This window comes from Lycium barbarum, chromosome 10 (assembly GCF_019175385.1).
Source record: "Lycium barbarum isolate Lr01 chromosome 10, ASM1917538v2, whole genome shotgun sequence".
NCBI classification, from domain to species: Eukaryota; Viridiplantae; Streptophyta; class Magnoliopsida; order Solanales; family Solanaceae; genus Lycium; species Lycium barbarum.
Window position 1 is genome coordinate 119,912,791 of NC_083346.1, and position 15,153 is coordinate 119,927,943.

Here is a 15,153-nt window from a genome sequence, read left to right on the forward strand (position 1 = left end):
ACAAGTGCTTATTGCCTTGAACTTTCCTATAACATTTGTGGACTGGATCATGATGTGTATTCAGACTGTTTCGTATTCAATTATGATCAATGGCCAACCCACCATACTATTTGAAGCCAGGAAAGGTTTAAGCCAAGGTGGCCCATTATCACGATTCTTGTTTGTCATAGTGATGGAGTATTTTAGTAGATCTCTGAAACAACTGGGGCAGCAACCTTATTTTAAATTCCATCCTAAATGGAGTAGGCTCAATCTCATACCGCTAGGATTTGCAGATGATTTACTTCTTTTTTGTGGGGGGGATGTGAGTTCAATCCAATTGTTATTTGATAGATTCCAGGAATTCTCTAAAGCCTCAGGACTGAAAGCAAATCCCTCAAAGAGTTCTGTTTATTGTGGTGGTGTACCAAATGATGTGCAGCCTGGATATAGTAGGCTTCAGTAAAGGTACTCTCCCTTTTAGGTATTTGGGAATCCCCTTAAGTACTAAAAGAGTGTCTATAGTGCAATGTCAACCTCTGATGGATAAAATGCTCAATAGGATCAAGTCTTGGACTACCAGGTATCTGTCATATGCAGGGACAATACAATTGATTAAATCTGTCCTATTCTCTATTCAAGTTTTTGGGGTCAAATTTTTGTCTTACTAAAAAAAGTAGTCAAAGTGATTGAATCCACTTGTAGGAGTTTCCTTTGGACTGGGGGTACTGAACTGTCTAAGAAGGCTTTATTAGCTTGAGAAAGGCTTTGTTACCCCAAGTCAGCTGGTGGTTTGAATATTCTTGACATATCTACATGGAACAAAGCTGCAATTAGTAAATTACTTTGGAACATATGCACCAAAAAAGACAAACTTTGGGTTAGATGGATACATTGCTATTATGGGAGAAATAGGAATCTACTGGAGGATGTTCCCAAGCAAGCCTCTTGGATCATTCAAAAGATACTCAAAGCCAAAAAATATTTCATCCAAGCTGGCTACATGATGACAGAGGTGGAAGATATGCCAAACTGTTCAACCAAAATGATATATCATAGATTGAGAGGGCAGTTTCCAAAAGTAACATAGAGACGGTTGATTTGTAATAATTTTGGACTACCAAAATGGATATTTATACTCCAATTGGCTGCGCATGGAAGACTATCGACCAGAGACAGACTATGCAAATGGGGAGTGACAACTGAAACTGAGTGCCCCCTATGTGAACAGGATAATAAAAGCACATCACATCTCTTCTTTACGTGTGACTATTCTGCCCAGGTGTGGAGATTATTACTGAAATGGCTGAGCATTGCCAGAGCACCGATGAGTTGGACTGATGAGATACTATAGGCAACACAGATGGCACCGGGTAAATCACCAAGAGCTGAAGTGTATAGAATGATGCTGGCAGCTGCTGTATATCACATCTGGAGGGAAAAAAATGCAAGGGTTTTTCAGGATAAGAGGCAGCAACCTGGTCTTATTATCAAGAGGATCATTCAGGAGATTCATATCAAAGCAGGCAGAAGATTTCCTATTGCAAAATGGCTAGAACAGTACAATTTTTATAGGCTAGCTAGTCCTTTGACTCAATGTTATTTGTGTTTATTGCTCTGAGTTGGTATACTGGGACTCATGTCCAGTAACTAGCTCCTTTTTGTTCTTCAAACGTTCACTTTTGGTAATAAAAACTGTTAGTTGCCAAAAAAAAAAAAAAACCTTTGAACTGGTCAAATTTTAAGTAAAGAAATTATGAGATTTCTCAAATACTGCTTCTTGGAGTTATAAGAATAGACGGTTGCTTGTCCAATAATTCGTGGATTTCACATATTTGAAGTAAGAATAGAACTCCCACCTATGATAATCTTATAGTTATCAATATGTATGAAGTACGAATGAGTTAGATTGAATTGCGATATGACAACTTGTAAATTAAGTGTTTTCAGCCATATTTAATTGAGTTTTGGTGTCTAATTGAATATGTGGTGACATTAATCTAGTCACCATGAACAATATAGTTGAGGTTACCTGCATTGTGATTAATTTGCTGTTACTTGAATTGATTAAATCATGAAGTTGACAAGGGTAACTATAAACTAAGACAAGGGTTACTATAAACTAATGTGTTGCTTTATGAATTCATTTGATGAATTGATGAGTATTTTGGTTGGGAATTGAGTTAGTTGGCATCTAGACTTGAAATGTGATTTTATTCTTTCCATCATAAAAAAACATGCTTTGGAAGTTATATTGTTAACTTTGAGCATCTATGTTCGATGGATTTTAAAAAATTGAAGAAATTGCACAGTTTGCCCTTCAAATAGGCCGGTATTTAATTTTCGCCCTTAGCAATTGAAATTCTGCCTAGCGGGGCATAAGTTCTTTATGAAGACGGGACATAACTTATGGGATATTATGATACGAAATATAAATTTATTCCCAATGAAAAAGTTATTTGCCTTGAGGAGCAAAAATGAAAGACTAGCACAAAATAGGGGCAAAAGTGTAAATGACCAATTTTAATTTGTTTTCTCATCTCAAAGAAACCAATACAAGATACAAGAAAAAGAGATCAAAACAAATAGAAAACACTTCAACCAGCTCATCCTTCAAACACCTTGTTAATATCGATCAAGAGTGAAATCCCCATCTTCTTCTTCTTCTTCTTTGCTCTGTAAAACTCTAAACCTTCAACCTCTCCACGTCTTTCATTCTCTCGGGAATCGATACTAAGACCTTTGGACAGTAATCGATACGAAGACCTTTAATCAGAGGCATTGCACTTGTGGCTAAATGCCATCTTTCTAGATTCCAAAGACCTTCAAGATGAAGGAACTCCAGTTGACTGAAGCTGTTATCACTGCAGGTAATTTCTTTTCCTTCATAAGCTCCTACTAATTTGAGATCCCTTAGGTTTGGCAACATTCCCAGAATAGGCATCGGATCTTCCATGAGATTTGAGTACTGAAGGACCATCATTGTGATTGAATTTGGAAATGGGGGCAGTTTTTCTATTCTCCCATCTAACAACAATTTCTGTAGCTTTTTACAAGAACTAAGAAATTCTAAGGCTGGCAATGATTCACCATATTCACACAACAATTGGAGAGTGCTAAGGCTTTTCAAGCTGCTAATGTTGTTTAGGGAGTAAGATTTCTCAATACGAGACATGCTTAATTCTCGAAGATTGACTAAATCAACAGGGTCAACATCTTTCCACTGATCGCAACGAATGCCTTGAAGAACTTGAAGACTTATGAGTTTGTTTATATGTTTCAGAGGTTTTGAATATGGAGCAAGCTAAATGTCTTAGATTTACTAGGTCGGCTGTCTCGGGGGGTAGTTGGTGTGGATTTTGGACATCAAGTGTCTGTAAATTCTTGAGGTTGCCTATGGAGGAGGGAAGATAACTGATACCTCTCAATCTTAAGAACTTGAGGTGGTACAAACTTCCTATGGCATCAGGAACTACAGATGTATTGTAACCATGAGAATCCAAGTACAATACATATATATGTTGGAAACCATTACGGAAGTTTATAATACCCAACTCATAAAAATCTCTATCGAAGAACATAACTGACCTTAACTTCAAGTTAGAAAGATCAAGTGAGAGGTACCTTTGTGCTTGACCATGAACGGCATGTCTCAGACATAAGGGGGATATGGAGTGATTTTTTGGATCATAAATGTCAAAGAAGTTTACCTCCAATGCCTTTTTTACAGCAAGATCCCGAAGTAGATCATGAATCCTGCATTTAGTAACTTCTTCCCAAAATGTATCTGCCACTTGAACCAAGCTTCGTCTTATCAGCTCATTCAGGAAGCCTTCAGTGACATCCTCCATTCTCTCTTCTCCTCCTGGTATGAATCCCTCCGCCAGCCACAACCGCGTTATGTCTTCCGCAAGGATCACTTGATCTTCTGGAAAAATACCGAAGTAAAGAAAACACTGTTTGAGCACAGTTGGCAAATCGTTGTAGCTCAATGATAGTATGTAGGAGATTTCAACAGAGTCATCTTTAATATTCTGCCAAAGGTGGTCCTTCACCTTTTGCCATTGTTCTAGCCCCCTTTTATGAGAAAGTAGTCCACTTAATACAACAATTGCAAGAGGTAAGCCTTTACACTTGTCCACCATATCCTTAGCTAGCCTTTCCATTGTTGGGATCATTACCCGAACATCGAGTAGTTTCTTGCAAAAGAGGTCCCAACTCTCTTCTTGGTTAAGGTAACGGAGTTTATGGACAAAACCTTTGTTATCTGCTCTTTCGGCAACTTCCTCCTTCCGCGTGGTAATAATGACTCTGCTGCCATTCTTGCTATCCGGGAATGCTCTTTTCAGACTTTTCCAAGCTTCTCTATGCCATAAATCATCGACCACCACAAGGTATTTTTTCTCTTTCAGTAGATTCCGAAGGTGTCTTTCTAGATCTATCATGTCCGTCATCTTTTCCAACAGATCTAGAGTTTCCCTGTCACATCCTTGGATGGATTTGATGATATTCTTAAGGAGATCCATGGTGTTATACTCTTGAGAAATACATATCCAAGTGCGTATTGGGAAGCTAGAGACTATATTAGGACTATTGTAAAGGTTTCTCGCAAGAGTGGTCTTGCCTAGTCCGCCCATACCATAAATGGAGATGGCGCTTCGGTGAGGCTCTGCTTTGAGAAGTTCAGTTAGCAATCTTTCTACAACATCCTGAAAGCCAACAAAAATCTGATCTTGATCATCCACATAGGAGGTAGTCCTCCTCAATTCTCTAGCCTGAGCGGACTGATTGTTAGGCCTGTTACTTGGTCCTTCTCCTGCAATATTATCGATACTTCTGATATCATATGTCTTTCGTTTGCGGGAGATATCCTTGAGTCGCTTCTTGAGGGATTGGATCTGCTTGCTAACGTTGTAGAATTTGGCCTCCTTCCTGCATATGCAAGGGCAAGCCTTAAGACCACTGGCAGATTCATCATCTTCGCCTTTACCAGCCTCGAAACTGTAAGTCTCTAGTATAGCGACAGCGTCATTAGCAACAGAGTTGATATCAAACACCCATTGTTGAACTCTATGATCTCCAACTTGCTTTTCCTCTGCATCTTTGAGGAAAGACTGCATGAAGAGAAGCTCATTTCGCAGCCACTGCACTTCCTCTCTCAGACTTAAACGCAGGTTAACTTCCTGTATGAGGAAATCCCCCAGTTTTTGAACTGCATATGACACAAAGGCATCAACCATTTTCAAGAGTCTTGATATTTAGTATACTGAGAGCTGGAAAAAAAGGGACTGTATGGAAAATATTGGAAGAAAGCTGGAGAAAGAGAAACAGTAGAGATAAAACTAAGATCAAGTTGAAGAAACTGAAGCTGTTGATTGTGAGTTTGATAAGAGATGAATACTGTTTTTGTGTCAATGAATTGAGTGTTTAAGATGGTCCATTAATAATGTGATTAAAACATAAAAAATCGACAGATGAATATGGGGCTTGTGGAAAAATATATTTGGGGAAAAGTTAAAAGTAACAATTATATGTGTTGTACATTGGTCCACCACCTAATAATTCTGTTTGGACAATAATGTGGAAATGATAAAGAAAAATTAAAGCAATGAAAGTGAAATGTGTACCATTTGACACATTCAGAAAAAATAAATATACAAATATACAAAGATGGTATTGATGATAAGAGTTGAGGTAATGGTGAAGCTATCAGGAAATCATCGATCAGTTGGCATTGCTCTAGTCCGTTGATAATATCTATCTTCTATATAAAATAGGAGAGGCAAAAGCATGATGTGATGACAAGTGTCATCACCAGAAAATTCGTATGTAATAAATAAAATAAAAAAGACAACAAAAAATTAAAGTAAAGACAAGAACATTTTAAAAAATTACAGAAGCTTTTTTTTTTTTTTTTTGGTAAAGTAATAAAATTAATTAGTAAAACATCAAGAAGATGCAAGGTTATAGATGGGAAAAGTTGACAGGCTTGGCAAAAACCTGTAGAACAATCTAAAGATATCCTATCTCTACTGAAACTAGAGAAAAACAGAAGCTTCTTAAGAGCAAAAAGAAACTGCTTTGAGTTTGAAATTAAGAGAAACTGCTTTGTATTTTTTTTTTTTTTTTTTGCAACTGGTAACGTTGTATTCCTCAGCATTAAGGGTATGCTGGCCACCTCCAAAAAGTGAGTAACCAAAAGAAAGGAAAAAGACTTACAGAAAACCTAGTAAATCTACAATCTGATCTGTTTCCTCTATACAAAGTGGTTTACACCAAAAAAGTAAAGATACAATTTGAAACAATTTGTATTTTATCCGACGTTCATTACTTGGGAACCATTTTATCTGATTTGTCTTTTTCTGGGTGTTTGTCTTTTTCTTTTCTTTTTTCCAATTTCGTGCTTCAGTTACAGGGATTTCAATTTAGTTTTCGTGTAATATACTTATTCATGAGTTAATCCAAAGCTGTATTTGAGATCAATTAAGCAATCTCAAGCATTATTATTGAAAGCTAGGAGATTTGATTAGCAGATTTGGGAGGCATTGTGACTTTTTGGCTTTTATTACAATCAGGACGTTCATGTAAATTCTAATTTCTTGTTTCAACTGCAGATCATTTATGTAAATTAAGGACTACCAATGAAGTAAGTGTAAGATTGTCTTTGAAGTTCAAACATTTTCTGTCGTGATTTCCACTTTGAATTTCTGCAAAAGCTTCTGCCATGGTCCATATTTAACTGTCTCTTTATCCTAACAGTAAGGCTTTTTTATTATAAGTTCTAATTCCAATTAAAATCCTAATCGGTTGCAGTTTTCAAGTTTTAAACTGGTACAATTTGTTATACTATTGCAAATGAGTATTTGTGACCGAAAATTTGTTACAGCATGAGAATGTCACTAATTCTTATTGATGGCAATTTTATCCTTTGACTACTTTAATTTTTTCTTTTACCTTTTTCCTCTAAAAGAAAATCCCACATTCTCCAATATATATATATATTTTTTAATTCTTCTATTATTTTTTTTCTTCTAAAAGCAAGCTCCACATTCTCCAATATATATACTCCTATTTTTTTAATTCTTCTATTACTTTTTCTCCGCTAAAAGCGAATTCCACATTCTCCAATATAAAAAAAAAGTTTTAAGTCCTTCTTTACTTTTTTCCTCTAAAAGCAAATCCCACATTCTCATATATATATATAATTCTTCTATTACTTTTTTCTCTCTAAAAGCAAATTCCACATTCTTTAATATAAAAAAAAAAGTTTTAAATCCTTTTTTAACTTTTCTCTTCTCCAATATAAAAAAGCAACTTTGATTCTTCTGAACTTTTCACTTTTCATATGTTTTTTCCAAACTTTGAAATCCCATTCTATATCTAACCAAATTAATATGCTAACCGGCTTTATCATAACCATATATTGATACAAGATTCTATCCAAAGTTACCATTTCAGTTTTATATAGTTCTTCAGAAAGGGAGAGAAGTCACAAGAATGTAACTGCTGCAGATTAACAGTCTCTTCCCTATTTCTGATAGTGGTAGTTTTAGGGCAGACAAATTTGAGGCAGATACAACAGTAAATGGTGAGTTATCGCAATTGCATAATGACGCAAACGGAAGGAGGAGTTACCATTGTTTCTCGAAATACTCTCAAATCCTTGAAGGTTCTGCTTTTGATCCATTTCAATCTGTCCCTGAAATATTACGAAATGGAGGTAAGAATCCTTAGAGGTAGACTCTGTTTGATTACTGTTTTTGTGCTTTTCTTTACCTTGAGTTAAGTTCTGGATGAGAAGATACTGATATATTAGAGAAGTTGTATAGAGGTTTGTTGTTGATGATTATTAATCTCTTTTTCTGAATGAGTTTCTTATCTCTGGTGAAAAAAATAAGTTTTTTTATCTCTAGGTTTGTTTCTTTGCACATTGGCACTTTTACATAGTGCAGTGTGGTTGGATGGTTTTTTCTAGAGAAATAGTACAACAAATTGGGCTAAATCAAATCAGAGTTAGGCGGGAACTTCATATTCTTAACCTGACATTGTCCTTTATTCTTTTAGCTTTTCGATTTAATTAATGGTAGAAGACAAAACACAAACCAGGGTAAATTTTCATTTTTACATATAGACTATATCTTTCCATGGTCTATTGCTTATTTAGATTAACCGATTGCATAAATTCTACATTAAGATTTTGAAGCATCTGCATCTCTGATCAGCTGTTGCTTCTTCCAGTGCAGACCTGCAGAATGCGGTTTAGAGTGAAAAGTATGGATTGCCAGCTAAATTACGAGAATACATTTTCAAACTAGAGGTAGAGTCTTTGACGGCATGAATAAGCACTCAGGCCTGTGACAAAACTTAATTTGCGTCTTTTTAGGCTCAAAAGTTTGGCACAAGAATTTTGGTAAGGAACTTTTAATACCTCTGTTTCTTTGGGCAGTTTATACATATCAGAATTGAATACATTGATTAAAATCAGTCTTCTTTCTGTACAAAGGAAAAAATGCCAGACACTCTCTTTTACAGGAATTCTTTTCTTATTGAGTTTTTCATCTGACTTTGCATTTATATATAATGAGATTAATTAAGATGTGTGTTGTAGACACTATTGTTGGTCATCTATGCTTGAGGTATTAGATTCTTTGGCTTTTTATCTTAGTAATTTTCTAGGGAACATTTTTGAATAAGACACCTTGGCGTCAACAGAGATAGTCTTGATAGATTGCTGAGAGATGCATCTTTGCATATACAGTATAAGACACGGTTGTCGGGAATCATTTGATTCTTTACTTATTTGAGGCAGAATAGAATCGATGCATCTTTGCATACACAGTATAAGACACGGTTGTCGGGAATCATTTGATTCTTTACTTATTTGAGGCAGAATAGAATCGATGCATCTTTGCATATACAGTATAAGACACAGTTGTCGGGAATCATTTGATTCTTTACTTATTTGAGGCAGAATAGAATCTATCTTAAAAAGCATTCTAACAGGTTTTCGAGGATTAGATTGCCCAGATAGTAAAAGACAACACGACAAAACATATATTTGGTGAAGTAGTACTAATATGCGGAAGCAATGGGTGATGATCTCCAAAGGCTATAACTTGATGGCAACAGATTGCAGGGCAGCTTCATATGGAGTTATAACAACAAATATGGACAGTGGTGTTTTAGAAATGAGTTAATAATACTCTCTTGAAAAGTAGATGGCGCTTTTAGTGGCAACGACCAACGGAGGATCAAAAAAGCAAGAGATGGTTAGTGTTCTCTTCTGGTCTTTTACTGTACATGAAATTGTGATCTGCTGGACATATTCTTTCTATTTTCATTAACTGGGATTTGGTTTCTGTCTTTTGTGAAAAAACTGATCTGTGCCTTCGTCTTTAGTCTTTGTTACTTTGGAGTGGTACTTGGTGCTGTTTCTGAAATTGATGCAATCTTGATCTTAATTACTACCATGAAATGAATGTGACACAACATTCAAGTAGACGAAAGAGGGACCGAATAGGGCGCCATCTGGTAAGCTTAAAGCAGGGCCTTTATCGAAAACATTTAGACTATAACGCTATGTTCATCGGACGTGGGAGTTGTCCATGATGTTTTCCACCCAAAATGACTTCTTTCATATCAAACACACATCATTTCTTAATGACATCATTTTGATGCCACTCAAATTTAATTACTTTAAAGGTTAGATCACGTCAGGCGTAGAAGGCATGTAATTAAAATTGAGTCTGTAAATTAACTTCTAATGATTGATTATTTTGGCATGCATTGCGTCTCTGCTTTTGCAGTAAAATTGTGTCCTTTATAGTTTGCATCAGATGTTTGAGCTTGTGTGTGCAAAATCAGAAAAATAAGGGACTGCAATAAATCGACAAGGGATTCGTGAATTTTTTTTAAATCAAATTGCAGGAAATATACTAAAGCTAGTTAAATGAACTCCTCTGCTATGCGAGTATGAGTTAAAAACATCAAAATGTAGACAGCAGAGCACCATATACCATTTTTAATATCATAATTTAACATATGTATGACATATCTAATAAGTTTAAACTCTCATTGTAATGTATTGATACCAAACAGAAATATAATAACTTATTTAGAAGTAACTCTTTTTACTTAAAAGATCTCGATCAGATTATACAGCAGATCAAGACTGTCATTATTGCAGGTAAATTTTTCTTTCCATCTCTAGTACTTGTTAAATTGACTCCTTAGGTTTGGCAACATTTCCAGAGTAGGATTTGGATCTCGAGTGCTGAATACCGGCGGGCTAGCAGTCTGATGATATTTAGGGAGTAAGATTTCTCCTAATACCTTCCACAACTAATTCTTTAAGATTCGTTATAATCAGCATTTTTCCACTGATTGTACAAATGTATTTAAGTCTTTGTAGATTTGCTAATTCGCCAACTTGCAGAGTTTGTCCATATCGAGCAATTGATAGTCTTAAGTTAATCAAGTTAGTTCTCTGGGGAGATAATCAGATTCAGCAATAACATATTATATAAAGCATTCGTCTTAAATGTGAAAAACCAAGATAACATACCGGAGAACAAATAATTAAAAGATCACAAATTTTTTGCATAGAATCCCAAAAACAATTCTCTTCTAACCAAGTCCACACACTCAAAGGCCCAAAACAAAAGGAAATTAAACACCCACAAGTAAGCAAACCAATTATCCTTTCTCAATTTCCATCAAATTCAATGAAAGATTCAATATTTAAATTTCCTATTTTGCCAACTGAACTCATCACTGGAATACTCTCAAGGCTTCCTGTGAAAGCCCTCTTGCAGTTCAGCGTGTTTCAAAGTCTTGGCTTGCTTTAATCTCTAGCCCAGAATTTATCAAAACCCATCTTAGTGTATCTGCTAATAGCAAAGATTATACACACCACAGGCTTGTGTTGAGTGGTGTTGACGCCTTTTACAATCTCAAGGACTGTTCTCTTAGATCTTTACTTAGTAGTGACTCTGTGACTGAGGCATTTGACTTGGATTATCCCCAGAATAACCCTACCCCCAAGAAAATGTTTTGGTTGTGGGTTCGATCAATGGATTGATTTGTGTCGTCACTGGGGACACTGACTTGTTTCTATGGAATCCATCAATGAGAAAGTTCAAGAAATTGCCTGATGCTAGACCTATTGGTACACCTGTTTGTTCTAAATATGGTTTTGGATATGATGAGTCCCGTCATGATTATAAGGTAGTATTAGTTATGTTTTTATGATTGATGTAAGTTTGGATCCTGTTAAGGTCAAAATATATAGTCTAAAGAATGATTACTGGAGAACTTTTGTTGAGGATTTTCAAGGTGGAATGCGATCCACTCAGGCGGGTAAGTTTGCAAATGGGAAGCTTCATTGGGCTACGGATGATGATGACTGGAACATCATTTCTATTGATTCGGCTGATGAGAAATGGGGAAAGGTTGAGTAGTCCTGCTATGGAGAAGGATGTAGTCTTTTGCATCTGGCAGTGTTGAGAAGTGATCTTTATGTCTGCTGTAGTTATATGAGTAGTCACACAGATGTGTGGGTTATGAAAGAGTATGGGGTTAAAGAGTCTTGGATTGTATACCATCAAATATCTTAGTGATCTTGAGAATACTTATTTTTCTCGTTTGCTTCCTCCAACTCTTTGCATGTCAAAAAAAGGTGAAATATTGCTTGTAATTGGATTAACTCTCATGATACACAATCCAAAGGATGAATCGTCCAGATATACAAAGGTTTCTGAGGTTCTTAACTGTTTCGCAACAAACATCTACATTGAAAGCCTAGTTTGGCCCCTTTTACAAAACGAACAAAGCACACAACAAGAATGAAGGTTGCGAAAGCACAAACGAATGACAATGGTGTAGCTAATGACTAGTAAGTGTTCCACCTGATACATTTTTCTATTTCTTTGTCAAATATATAAAAGACATTTCATATTCTAGGAACTTCTTTACACTGCATATGCTTGGAGATTTTATTTTCCCTTTTCCTTTTTGCGTATTTCCATAAAATAATTTTGTGACGACAGTTATTTGGTTGTGGTGTTTGGTGTCTTCTGCTCTCAAAAGTAAATGACATTAGACATTGTTGATCTTTTTGAGCAATGTGTTAACGGGAAGTGTCGTCCCTCTAAGAGGTTTTGCAGCGGGTGAATTGAATTAGCAGTGGGTGACTGAATTGCATGTATTCTTTATTATTGATACTAGAGGAAAGGGACCTCTGCCTTTTGTTTTGGTAGATTAGATTAGACAGAGAACTTTCTTTAGCTCTAAGACTAGGGATCCAAGGAATTGGTGGGAATCCTGAAGAAAGAAAATCCCACTCTTAGAACATTTTGGTGGTTTTCCTTGTTGCTTACGTCTAAACCGTTTTTACCTGTCATATGACATATCATGGGGTGCTTGGTTAACTGATATATACCTTTTGAGATTTTAAGAAATGAAAGCTGATGTTAAGAACAATTAATCTATCCTCTGCTGACTGCATGAGCCAAAATGACGAAGCATGGTTTTTCCGTGTCCTCAACGTTTATTCTTTGTTCCATGAGCATTGAGAGTGACTTCTCTATGTTCGCTAATTGCATATCCCACTTTGTCATCTGTAGGTTGAATGCAGACGAAGCTCAGAACAAGCTTTTCCTTCCCTTGAATATCTGTTGTATGTAGTATCTTGAGAATGTTGTGGCACAAGGTTGAACAAGCTTCTACAATGCTTGATTTCTTTTGTATGCAGTATCTTGAGATTGATTTTTAACTACAAGCAGATCTTCCCTCTGCTACTTATATGTGTTGATGATGCTACTTATGATTTCTTCAACTTGTAATGAATATCCAGTGATACATGGTGAAAGGAAGGACATTATAAAAGCTGTTGGTAATTTGCTGATATAGTATCCAGTTTTGGAGGTTTTCTTGTTGCTAATATCTTACTGTTATTACTTCGACTCTATCTTCCATTATTTTAGTTGTACAATCAGTGGCTGTATCTTCCTTCACTTCAGCATTAGTGTTGGCATTAGCAAAAAGGTTGAATGAGGAGAAAGCATTTAGCTGCTATTATCACGAGAGTAGATTGGGAATACCTGTGAACACGGAATTCTAGGAGAAATAGATCGGGTATGAAGCTTTATTTAATGGGATCCTGTCGGCTCTAGAGTATATGAAAGTGCAAATATTTGTCATCTTTGTCATTTCAAACTGGAAGGTTCCCCATATAATGAATTCTCTTATCTTGTTCTTGATAGAGCTAATTATATCAAAGTTGTCTTTTCAAGAAAAAAAAAAGTTGTCTTTTCAAGAATCTTCATACATTCTGTTTGAATCTTTCATGATATTAATAGTTCAAAAAGAACTAGGTGCTGGGTTTAGGTTGTGTATCACAAAGTAAGAGATGAAAAGCATTGTCAAAGTAAAACTCCACTTCGTTATGGTGTCAACTATTTGTTGTGGCATTGTGAAAATCTGATTCAAGCTATGGTGTCAACTATATGTTGTGGCACTGTGGAAATTTAATTCATGTTAAGAGCAACTAATTCATGGTATCAACTATTTGTTGTGGCATAGTTTTTCTCCGTTCTTAATGTTCATTGAATATTCTCTTATTTCCTTGTGCATAGACAAAGACTTATGTGTGTTCGCAAATTGCGTATCTCACTTTGTTGTTGTAGCATGAACGCGTCGTGACAAAGTTGAACAAGATTCTCCTTCTCTTGAATTTCTGGTGTATGCAGTATCTCGAGATTGTTGTGACAAAATGTTGAACAAGCTTCTCCTTGTTTACAATATCTTGATATGATCACAAGTTGATCTCGATCGCCCAGCTACTTACATATATGATGATTTGTTCAAATTGTAATGTCATGATTTATTATGTATAAAAATAATATTTAAAAGGGTGTAATAATATTTGTATTAGTTATACATAGATTGATAACACTATCAATACTATCAATACAGGATGAAATAATACATGTGAAGCCATGTTCAAATCATCCCAAGAGGGAAACCAGGTTCTTGCTGGGCATGTGAAGCCATAGTAGAAGCTTCGGACAATGTCAAGGATGAAGTATTGGGGGTTTTCTAAAACTAGATATAGGTTAATGGGTCGAAAGAAGGCCAATTTTGAATTATTTCCAATAAGTTTAGGCATTTTTGAACCTTTCACTTTATTTTTCAAGGCATAAGGCTTTGGATTAAGGTTAGGTTAAGTAAAACACATTGTTACTTTTTATTCATTTTCACCCTCAAATTTGCTCTAAAAATTTAATTCTCCCTCAACTTTGAACAATAGACATTCTCCTCCGTTAAAGCAAAGTTGAGGGAGAGTTTGATTTAGTTTGGGGAATAGGGTCAAAAAGATTCCTCCATTTTGTTTTAATGGCTAAAAATATCTTTCATTATAATGTTAGGTCATTTATGCCCTTCCGTTATGAAAGTTAACAAATATACCCTTCATTTGACGGAAATCCCTAAATTAATTCAAATAACCCGATTTTATAAAAAATAACTCACTCTCATATTTTACCCGTTCCAACCTGCCTCCTAAAATAACCAAGTCTTCCTTCTCTCATAATTTCTTCTCCAGCAACTCCATCTCCGACCAACAACTTCTCCCATTCCCTTTCCCACCACCGACGGCTGCCGCCACATCTCCACTGCCCGTTATCGCCACTACAACGCCAAACTAAAACATCAATGTGGCTGTAGCCGTCGGTGGTGGGAAAGGGAATGGGAGAAGTGGTTGGTCGGAGATGGAATTCGCCAGAGTTGCTGGAGGAGAAAATATGAGAGAAGGAATACTTGGTTATTTTCAGAGGCGGGTTGGGACGGGTAAATATGAGATTGGGTTATTTTTAATGAAATAGGGTTATTTGAATCAATTTGGGATTTATGTCAAATGAAGAATATATTTGTTAACTTTCGAGAGGGGCATAAATGATCCAAAATTATAACGGAAGATATTTTTAGCCATTAAAATAAAGTAGAGGGATATTTTTGATCCTTTTTCCTTTGGTTTATGTCCAGATATTAGAGCCTATTTGGCCAAGAAAGTTTTTCACTTTTTTCCGAAAAATAATTTCACTTTATTTAGAAGTTAACGTTTGGTCATGCAAAATCCTAAATACAACGTTTGGTCATGAAAATCCTAAAAATAAC

At 35.8% G+C, this 15,153-nt stretch overlaps 1 long non-coding RNA gene and 1 pseudogene across 1 annotated transcript; one reads left to right on the plus strand and one right to left on the minus strand.

The window, feature by feature from the left end:
- Positions 1-2,477: 2,477 nt before the first annotated feature.
- LOC132613756 (disease resistance protein RPP13-like) lies at positions 2,478-5,481 on the minus strand (annotated as a pseudogene).
- Positions 5,482-8,397: 2,916 nt separating this feature from the next.
- Positions 8,398-12,883, plus strand: LOC132613758 (uncharacterized). Its single transcript, XR_009572093.1, has 2 exons — positions 8,398-11,872; positions 12,603-12,883. It is a non-coding gene; the product is annotated as an uncharacterized LOC132613758 (long non-coding RNA).
- The last annotated feature ends 2,270 nt before the right edge of the window (positions 12,884-15,153 follow it).